The following is an 11714-nucleotide window of genomic DNA, read 5'->3' as shown; positions in this document are numbered from 1 at the left end:
TTTGGGGGTGCATGACAGCATACGGTTTAGGACCTCTAAATTTTGTACAGGGTACGATGAATGCCATTCAGTACAAAAAAGTGTTAAAAAAACATATTATTCCAACAATCGAGGACATTACGCAGTATACCGCGGACCCAATTTTTCAGGACGATTCTGCGCCGTGCCATAGAGCCACAAATATATATATAAAAATATATATATTTGTGAGTACAAATATATATATTTTTAAATGCATTTTGTGACCACATGATAAATAATTTATTGTTTTTTTATAGATCAATGAATTCAAGGAGAAAATTGGCTTAAAATCGTTGACGTGGCCCGGGAATAGCCCTGATTTGAACCCGATAGAAAATTTATGGGCGATTATGAAAAAAAAAGTCGGGAAAAAAAAATCAAAAAACATTGAGGAATTAAAAAAAAACTTAATTCAAGTTTGGGAAGAAGAAATAACATCAGAAATTTTAGATTCGCTTTACGCTTCTCTAAATAATAGAATTTTACATGTTATAAAAAATAAAGGTGAATTCACTAAGTACTAAATATTTTTAAATGTTATAAATATGTTTAAATGTAAAATACTTTAATTTAAAATAAAGCGATAAGAACCTACTTCTTAAATATGAATTAAAAAATAACATGTCTTTTATTATTCCATCACAAACACTCGACCATAAATGAACCGTTATGGGTCTCTAAGGTTCGGGTAATCTGATACCTGATATATAATGGCAATTTCTAAGTACAATTCATGAGTAAGATTTTTTATTTTAACCTTGAAATAACGAGTAGTCATCACATATGTCAAACAATATAAAAAAAACTAATTAAATATCAAGAATAATTCATTATATGTCAATTTTAGTTTTTTTTGAGAACTCGTAAATTTATTTGTCTTGCGGTGTAATTCAAAATGCTTCTTTTCAAAAAAAAAAAATGAGATTTCGCCGCCACAGTTTCGTTCAATTTATAAACATTAAATTACTTTTAATTCCTTACTTTTTAAGAGACTACAGCCTTAAGGTATGTTAACGAAAAGGCGGACTGTAAATGAAAAACTAATTTTATTCAGTTTTGTGATAGGGAAAAATTTGAAGAAAGGATAGGAACATGGAATAGATACCTACCTTTAATATGATATAAATGTTCTTCAATTTCGGGCACTAGATGAACTATAAAATTTAACAATGTTTTCAACGAAGCGCGACGGATTCAGGCACTTTTTTATACAATTTTATTTGAAATAACAAATGTTGTTTTGTTTTTCTTCTAAATCCGAATCCTCTAATTTTGAATTTCTTCTATCTTAATGTTAGGTAGTTACCATAAGGATGGGTCAAGGGAAGGATGGGAAAGAAAGGTAATCGGCCAGGAATAGTATCGATAAATGCTGTTATTTACTTAACATGGTATAAACAGGTATATATTTGACATTTGACCATTCGCAAATGTTGCCGACAATAATTATATTGACCGTCAAAAGTCGCGAATTACTACCAGATGTGTTCTTTTTCTTAAACTAAAACAAAAATTAGACAATTTAATATCGAGTGTATTTCTGGTTTGCTTTTGGTCCACTCTTTGGTTCATTGCGTATAATTTGCACGTTTGCCAACCTATTTGGTATACACGTATGGTGCCATAAAGTTGCCACGCCTGGCAGCACATCATAGTTTTGGTGACTCTGTTTTCCTCTCGCCCGCTACGCTACGCATTTTTTACGCACGTTCCCGCATGTTTATAAATTCTTTAACGCTATGCGTTTTTGTTTAATGAATATTTTTTATCAAAAAATATTTTTTTTCTTCTTTTCTACATCCCCTTCTAAGTGGAGCACGTGGACATCACCAGTTGCCTCCAGGACACCCTATCGCCAGCCAGCACTCTTGCCTGCTTTCACGTTAATCCAGCGCCCCTGATCTCCGTTGAATAAAGTTAAAAGAAGGTTTAAAGAAGAGGCAACTAGTTTAGGCTCTCCTGAGGCATGCGCAGCACGTGTCCAAGCGAGGTCCATCGCCGCATCCTCAAGACGCTCGAGCTAAGGAGAGCGTGCGTCCGCGGTGGATGTAAAATGGTTCTTGGAATGAAATTGAAAAGCGAGCGAAACAAAAAGTATAGAGAGACAGTGAAACAGACCCCGATTAAATTGTTGTTATTAGAAACAGCTGCCGATACCAAGACATAATTTTCAAAAAATCTGCTCACTCGGACAAACGTCGCTTCCTGGATTCGCAAATAAAATCAGCAGAAGAGGCATCTCGCAGAAATGACTCCAAATCACTATTCAAAATCACTCGGCAAATATGTGGCAAGACAACACCGTCCCCGGGTCCTGTTCGCAAAAAAACTATTGTATCGACGAATTCCTTTAAATTGTATGTTTTGTCATATGTTATCTTTGTTGAATTACCCGATAAAAAAATAAATACCTGCAATATATTAATTGACACTTATTTTCTCAAATCGAACGTTTTAGGAAAGTAAGAAGAAATTCAAGGCAACGTAGACGCCCCTATATGCATATAAAGGACCCCTTGTCATGAATACAATGAGTTTTTTTTTCATGAACAACAATTCGCACATCATCCAAATTATTTACCTTTTTTGGTAACGCCTGAAAATAACAAAATGTGTTTTTTTTGGGTGATATCGTATAAGTTGGATGACCTGAAAATAACTTCCTGAAAAAACTCCAGCTCGTAAAATAATCGTTGGTTGCTCTGAGTGCTTACGTTACGAGTGTGTAAATATTTAACATTACATGTTCGATGAACAAAAAATTGAACTAACTTGAAAAATAGGTTGACATAATAACTACACTTTCTATGCATATTTATAACATATTTATTTATTCATTTTTGGATTTAAAAAATAAATAAAAATTATGTGTCCTCACTGGGGTAACCCAAGCCGAGGACGCTTCACAACACACGTTTTATTATTTTTTTTACAACAAAATGGAATATAGATATGCAGAGAAAATTACAAAATAAAAAAAACGATTTCGTTTAATACATTTCTCTCTGTATTTCTAAATGTAATTTATATTACAAAAAAAACATACATTCACTTACAAGTATTGAAAAGATATTTAAAAATTGGTTTGGCTGAATTACACAATCCATTTTACTTCGACGGACTAATACATTTTATTAATATATAAATTTGTTGCAAACATACAAATTTATATCCAGAGAATATTCATAATCTGGAAGTATGGAATCATCTCCCATCCATCATTAAAGATGTTACTATATTATCTCTGTTTAAATCACGTCTGAAGAAACATCTCCTTTCTCTTTCTTAATCTCTATTCCTTTCCTTTTTCCTCTTTTTCGTTTTTAGTTTTTCCCATTGAGTAATAGTTTTGATTTAAGGTAATTTATAAACAAATACGTTTATTTCTATTTTTATATATCTTTAGCTTTTTAATATTTTTCTTCAATTGAATATATTCTGTAACTTGAATTATAAAAATAAAACTCTTATTTTATTGGTTGGTTGAAAGTAATCGCCATTTGGCAACAAGCCGCCAATGTACAAATAAAATAAATTATGTACAAAAAGTTAAAAAAAATAAAAAAATAATCCTTTTGAAATAGATAAGGTTCAAAAGCGATTTTTGGCACAATTATATCTTAAAGAAAATGATAATTATCCATTCTTGTATACATCATTATTTCTAGCAGGGGTGCTGGATTACAACACCCTCGAATCTCGTCGACAAAATTTTCTTGGAAAACATTTCTATAAGCTGATTTCTGTAAGTATCTCTCATCTAAATATAATAAAAGAGATCAGTTTGTATGTTGCCGATAATTATACTAGAGCGAGATCTAATGCACTGTTTTACACATCCAGAACCCGTACAAATACAAGTCAGAATTTACCCATTAATAGAACAATTCGCTTGCTGAATACAACTTATGCGGATAAGACGGATATATTTTTCTGTTCATATCGGCAGTTAAGCAGCTATCTGTTTTTTATTCGTTAACTTCTAACTTATATTTATTGTTTGAATTACGTAATGGGTTAAACAGCCCGTAAAGTAATGCAGACTACAATTTGTCAAATAAATCAATAGTATTATAGCATTTTAACATGAATATGGAGTGCCCTCTGGCTAGTCAGTTTTCATCTAAATCTAAATGTAAAGTTGCTGTGTCCGTTCTATCCTTGATCTCAACCTCTTATTGCGATCAAGAATACAAATTTATTCATTCATTCAGTATCGAGTTTCCAAAACCACAAATCAACCCACAATGTAACGTTATCTGTTGTTTGTTCTAAAGGATGATGTAATTACTTATATTCACATAAAAGTTATTAATTTAAAAATACTTGGTACACTTCCACTTATTTATTTTGACCAATTAGCGCTTTCACCCTCTAATGGGCATCTTCAGGCTGGTGAATATTATACAGTGTAAGGATAATTTATATAAAACGAAATATTTTCTCAAGTGAAGGTACATTTAAAAATTAGTTAAAAAAGGTACAATACGTAATATTTCAATGGAACAGAGTGAGACAAATTATTGAAACATGTGTTGGCGGTGTACTTTAAGAGAATATTCTATTATATGAAAAATATTTATTATTTTATTACAATGTACAGGGTCTAACTAAGGGTGAGTTTTTGAATTCTATTTGCTGATTTATTAAAATTCTGTCGCTATTATTTTTTATCATATTTATTTCTAAAATTTTCAATCTATCTAACTTTTGACATTTATGTCCTACATGTAAAATTTTTATGTTTTTTGATCTGTCAAAATTATGTTTGATTTCATTTAAATGTGATGCATAGTTTGAAATGTCGTTATTTAATCTATGTGAAGCTAAATGAAAGAACATTCTGCGACACTAGCCATGGAACCACAGACCGGTTTTGTTTTTTTATTTTCATTATCGCACATGTGTACAATATTATGGCTGTACTCTTTCATTTGAATCTTTATTTTTATTTATTACTAACATTGTATACAGATTTGTCAGAGACATAGTTTATAGCGACACAATCAGGAACGACCCATGCCTGTGAACTTGCCCCGAATCGCCAGAAAATCCGTGTTGAGTCGGGGCAACTAAAACTCATGTCTGAGCATATGACAGTAGATGACAAACTATTATTTAATAGTTTACTGAGACAAATATGATTTAATACCTTCATTTTTTTAAAAAATACTTTTTATTTTATTTTAAAGGAATAACGCGCTTAGCCTCTTCTTTGGAGGCCTGTCAGCAGGTGGTTAATAGGATATGGCAGGAAGTTAAGGCGGCCTCCGTGGTGTAGTAGTCAAGACGCTTGACTCACGCACGGGAGGTTCCGGGTTCGATTCCCGGTGAGAACACAAAAATTAAAATGTGATTTTTCTTAAGCCTGGGTGCTCTGTGATGTAATTCGCCACTGTAATTAGGCCTCCTGGCCTGTTGTGGTGCAAAAAAAATGTAAATGTAAAAATGTAATGTAAATGTTATGAAAAATACAGCACAACACTCAGACCAATTGAGAAAAAATCTTTCTTGGATTTATTTCTTGCAACTGGCGGGAATCGAACCCGCGACGCTAGTTTCACAGTTAGCTGTCTTACAACTGCGGCAATGTATTAATATTGTTATAACCTGTGTATTTTACAGAAGAAAACCCCTATAATGATGACATTAATAATAATTAATATATCAAATGTTGTGAACAATTCGCACGTCTAGTATAAAACCGCAGTATGTGTCAATACTGTAGTTTACAGATATAGGAGTTTGAGAATTTTACTTTGATTGAAAACGGAATTTTCAAAATACTTATGTTTTTTTTATGCCTTGATGTTTTAATTTAAGCTTTGTTCTCTTTTATACTTTCAAGCTTGTGACAAAGGTGACTGTTTTGCATTTAAACTTTAAAAATGATAAATTTGGATTTACTTTGTTCTTATTTATTTAACACTTTATATACATTCTTCTTCTTGTGGTGCCTTGTCAGGTCCCCCCAACGTTGGCGATCACTACAGCGAAAGCATCTCAGTCTCGCACTACTCTTGTATTCCGCAGCCAGGACAACTGCTTATTGTCATTCCTGGGAAAAGATGACCGGAGTGGTTTCTCGTTACCCTACATATACAATTTAACATATAAGGGCGGGCATATTACCTTAAGGCAATTTCTTCCCACTTACCCAAACGGTTTAGTTTGAGAAAATTACAATTAATCCATAAAAATATTGGCCATGGCGGCCTCCGTAGTGTAGTGGTCAAGACGCTTGACTCACACATGGAAGGTTCCGGGTTTGATTTCAGGTGAGAATGTGAGTTTAATCGGGTTGTGGTCCTGTGGCTAGTGTCTCGGACTCACGGACCAAAGGTCTGTGGTTCGAATCCCACTTTACCCCAACTTGATTCCCATTTTCTAATAGTGAGTTATTTACAACTTGTTGAAAATGGCCCTCAAAATTTAATATTTTAGAACAAAATTTAAGAATTATATTGGGAGATTTTTTTTATTTTAATTCCCGTTATGTCTATTTTGATACCGGTTGTTTCTAAAAAGGATATCATGAAACTGAGTTTGTTTTTTTATATTTGCTAACCTTTACAACTCGTTGAAATGGCCCTCAAAATTAAATATTTGGGTAAATCATAAGAACGCAAATATTTCTTTTTTCTTCGAAAAATAAAAAAAACATAAAAATTCAATGTGCTTTTTCTTAAGCCTCGGTGTTTTGTGATGTAATTCACCACTGTAATTGGGCCTCCTAGCCTGTTGTGTTGCAAAAATGAAAAATAAAAATATTGAATCTTACGATTCTATACAAAATTAAAAGCAAAGATCAACAAAATAAATAAAAAATACACTTAACTATGAAGAGAGGAAAGTGTATAGGAAGGAAAGAAGAAGGATAAAGAAAAAACTTCAATATTTAGATAGTGACATTTCAATCTTGACTTAAATGGAAATAAAGAAGAGGCGGGGTAGATTATTCCACAATCGAGCAGCTACTACTGTGAAAGAGGAGGCAAGGCAATTAGAGCGATGAAATGGTATTAAAAGAGTTTTCTCGTAACTAGAACGAAGAGATAGTCCGTGTTGTAGTAGAGGCTGGAAAAGCTCTCTCAGATAAACAGGAAAAGTGTGATTATTTTAAATAATGTGAAGAAGTCATAGAATGTAAATGTTTCTTTTTTGCCTGATACTGAGCTAGTGTAGTTGCGTGCGATATTTGGTTATGTGGTCGAATTTGCGAAGATCAAAGATATAACGTATACAAACATTCTGCAATCGTTCCAGCTTATCAAGTAATTCAGAGTTAGCATCTGTATAACAGACATCCGCATAGTCAAGGAGTGGAAGAAGTAAGCTCTGGACTAATGTTTGCTTAACATTAATTGGCAAGAAATTCTGTTATCTTGTGAGTGCAAACTGCTATAAAGTTTACGACTAACTTTGTTAACCCGATCGTGCCACCCTAAATGATTATAAATGATAATACCTAATTTTTGACTGAAGTCATGTCTTACACTCACGATGCAAACTGTTAAGGATGATGGATGTATCAATATTAGTCGTTATATATTTTGTATGCAATCCACATAAATATGTATGCATGTCTTGCCTGTAATTGTTCCATTTTATATAAATCAATTAATGACGTAAATAAAATCATCGTATAAAAAATAAAAAATAAAATTAAAAAATTCTAGGAATTTCTGTTAACAGATGAAAATGACTAAAACTGTACAACGATTTAAATTTATTTCCCAAAGCTTAATTAACAGAAAAATACCATGTTTTTTAGAAAATCCTTTACTGTTATTTAATTATGTGGATATATCAGAGGTTTAAAATAACATTCGTCGTGTATTTAAATGTTCCTTTCTGACGTACGATTCTTAAAACTCGAACTGTATTAGCTTATTCCTCTTGAAAATACACAAGGCGCGTATAATTCTGGAAATTTCAGACCAATAATTTAATGTAAAACATCTCTCTTATTTTTTATTTTTGCACCACAATAGGCCAGGAGGCCCTATTACAATGGTGATTTACATCACAGAACATCCAGACTTCTGAAAAATCACATTTAATTTTTGTGTTCTCACCGGAAATCGAGCCCGGAACCTTCCGTGTGTGAGTCAAGCGTTTTGACCACTGCACCACGGAGGCCGCCATTCTTACTTCCCGAAAAACCTAAAAAAGGGAAAAGTTTTAACTTGAATTTCAAACCTCGACTGGATTATAACATGTTGCATGCTTAATATACGCACGCGCCGTTAAAATCACTCATTAAAATTCAAACGTCATAAATTGTCTCTGCGTCTTCAGGCCAAAAGAGGCGCCGCGCCATTTTGAATAATGGTCATATTAGCTTGAACGCCGATGGTGAACACCGCCGGGTTTTCCAAGGGTAAAGCACGTGGCCACGAAAGTGGTTGTTTGGAGAGAGGGAGTGAGGGTTTTCAGTATAAATAGAGTGACGAACATATTTTCCGGTTAGTATTTCCCAAACCACAGAGGAAGGTGCTTGTGCGCCGCGTTTTGCAAATTCGGAAGTACCGCGATCTAAATAAATTATTTAATACGTAAGAGTATTCAAATATAAACTTTATACGTAAGAGTATTCATTTAAAGTGCGTCTAAGATTTTTAATTAGGTATAAATTCCGATGCTAGTTCTTTAAATGTGTGAAAATGTAATCCAGAAACCGAGAAATGAATATAAGGGTAAGTTATTTTGTCCTTGAATATCGTATTTTTACTATTTATTTTATAAGTATGTATCTGTTATTGAAAAGATAATTAATTCAATACTTGGAATTTGTATTTTTGTGGGTTGTTATACCATGTGTGTATACCATGTGTGTATATATAGCACGTCAATGTTTCGGATAATCACTGTTTTAAACAAAATATAGATTAGGCTTAACCAACCGAGAATAAAGGTTACTGACTTTAATGTTATAAACTTATTGAATATAAAGTTTTGCCAACCAAAGCAGCTCATTTACGTACGCAGGATATATGGGTAAATGGTCAGAATAATTGCAATATACTTTTAAAACAATTCAATTGAAAACATTTGTTCTTTTTAAAATAAGTAACTTAAAAATTAAAAATATTGTTGAATGATGAAAAACATATTTGTTTGTGTCGGAGTATATTGTTACAATGTAAAAACAACTTACTTGAGTTTGATGTAAAAAATTTAAATCGACAGCACGAACGTATGTTCCCCCAATGCTGGGGGAACATACGACAATAAAGATGTAATAATATATGTACATTATTATTGTTATTTTATTTTTTTTATTAATAAATTATATATAAAATGTAGATGTTTAAAAAAAATTCTAAACAGATCTACGTTTATACATCTAATAAATGTTATCACTGTAACTCTTCAAAAAAAAGAGTAACTCTTGTGCTTGGACTTACACGGTTGTAGTTGTTTATTTATAAGAGTTAATATAATTTTGAATATACGAGCATATAAGAAAAAAAAAACATAGAATATATAAAGAACAAAACAAAAAATAATAAAACATTTATACTAATTAACATTTAGTGCAGTTTTTATACGTGTTCAAAAAATGTCTTTGGATTTACTTTAAATTTATTTATTGATATATTATTTTTAATTGTTTTTAGTTCATTGGGGAGATTATTATAATTTTTTACACCTTTGAAGACAAAGCAATTTAAACCATGACTTGTGTGGAATTTAGGAATTTCAATATTATCTTGGTATCTGAGTGACTTATTCATCTCAAATTCTTTTGTTTTTTCTTCTTTATAAATTTGTATAATGGAATTTATTTTATAAAGAGTGTCTACTGAATGAACCTTAAATATGTTATAAATACTTTCCGTATTGAATGTTGAGGGTTTCTTTAAAATTATAACAAATTAGTCAATAATGTATTCTCCTTCATAATTTTAAGGGTAAAATAACAATGACATAAATAAACGACATTTATTCCTAAATACAATAATATCAATGTGTTAATAGGATAACTTATTAAGTGTTATCCTGTCGGTATCAGTAGCTCAATCGCAAATAACTATCGACGTGCTAATAAGCGACGTGATTTTTTTTTTCATCATGGTTGTTTATCGTACTCGCGATCACAATGAAACATTCGTAAACACCAAAGATTAAATGTCAAAATATTAACGTTTCGCCACGTATAATCCTGCTGCGCAATCACATATTTGAATTTCACCGGTGCAAATATTCCGAAACTGCAATTTTGATTTAGTTATTTATTAAATATCATGCTATTTATTGCATTTAGCCGGCAGTTGGCAAGCCAAATGTCAAGAAAAGCAGGCGCCATAGTAATTGTAATTTAATTTTCTTTTTTTTTGTATTAGATACTCCTTACTATTTTGAAAATGCAATATATTATATAATTTTTAATAGTAAACGCCATTTTTTCGCCAGTGAACTGTATTTATTTACGAGGAAAACAAACAGCAAAACCTGAGCGTTGACTTAGAGATTACACACGCGTTGACTTATGACTGCGATAACTTAAGCATGTTCATTATTCAACAATGTTTTGTGGATGTTCAAATTTTTGCAAACTGGCTGGATTTCCTCCTTAGGCCACTTAAACCAGCCGATGACAGGTCATAAGCCCTATAAATGCCTAGACTTCCATATTCCCTTTTCAAAAGTGTTTTCTACTCTCTGTTGCAACATATTTAAATATGTTCATCATTGTTCATTGCGATCGCTCAAATGCTTAGCACGTTTTTAAGCACGTCGATAGTTATTTGTGATTGAGCTACTGAATAGCTATGTTATTGTAATATTATTCTGTTGTTCAATTACTTGAAATAATTTTCTTATGCGCAAAAATTAAAACATTACAATTAAGATGAAAAAACGGTTACAAGACAAAAAGAAAACATTAAAATTAAGACGAGAAAGAAGTAGCAAGATAAAGGGAAACGCTTTTTTTTCAAATTTGAAGATGAGCGTCAGGAGTAACTAAATTTGTAACGATTGTCAATTGAACGTAGTTATGCAAAAATCAGCTAGTTCACAATTTTGAAAGAATGCGATATTGATGTTATCGAGTGCAGTAAGGTCAATTCTATGTTCTGCTAAAAACAGCCAGACCGCTTTCATACGAAAAGTTGTTTCAATCACCTTCTGAAAATGGTATCAACCATAAAAACGGTATTTCTCAATTTGCAGAAAACACCCACATCACTAGAAAATCTTAATGAATTTAAGAAACTGGTCAAATACATAATTGAATATTGTTTGTAATGTAAAAAAAAAATAATATATTCCTAGTTTATCATTTGTTAGTCAAAAACATTCCAACTATTGTGGAGATTTGTTTATTCACTCTTTTCACAAAGGTGCTATTATCTCAGTTTTACTTTTGTATGGCTGGCTGCTTTCTGCATAACTACGTTCAATTGTCGTTCGAAAGAAAAACGTCTTTTCTATAAGGTATGTTTGTACGTTTACATATACGTTACAGATATTGTTTTATTTTAGTGTAGTTTATTCAGATAATAAAAATCATATTATCACTATACAATATTACTAGTAAATACAATTTTCAAATACATTTATTTACATTAACGTTTCCCATTACGTAAAAGATAAATACAATTATAAATTTATTAGATTTCAAGCCTTCAGAATAGAATGTCCAGAAAACAAAAGTAAGTATTTTCAAAGACTTTTCATCTCCC

General features: G+C 31.7%; 1 protein-coding gene across 1 annotated transcript in view; it reads left to right on the top strand.

Moving 5' to 3' along the window:
* The first annotated feature begins 8399 nt into the window (after positions 1-8399).
* The window catches only part of LOC148282288 (uncharacterized), a 188239-nt gene continuing 184924 nt past the window's right edge, over positions 8400-11714 (top strand). The window contains exon 1 of the mRNA XM_088225323.1: positions 8400-8720. The gene's annotated coding sequence lies outside the window, so the exon portion shown is untranslated. The remainder of the gene's footprint in view (positions 8721-11714) is intronic.

The sequence above is a fragment of the Micrasema longulum genome, unplaced genomic scaffold, assembly GCF_059751315.1.
Source record: "Micrasema longulum isolate JH-2025_06_02 unplaced genomic scaffold, ASM5975131v1 h1tg000342l, whole genome shotgun sequence".
Lineage (NCBI taxonomy): Eukaryota > Metazoa > Arthropoda > Insecta > Trichoptera > Brachycentridae > Micrasema > Micrasema longulum.
This window is presented reverse-complemented; position numbering and strand designations above follow the sequence as displayed.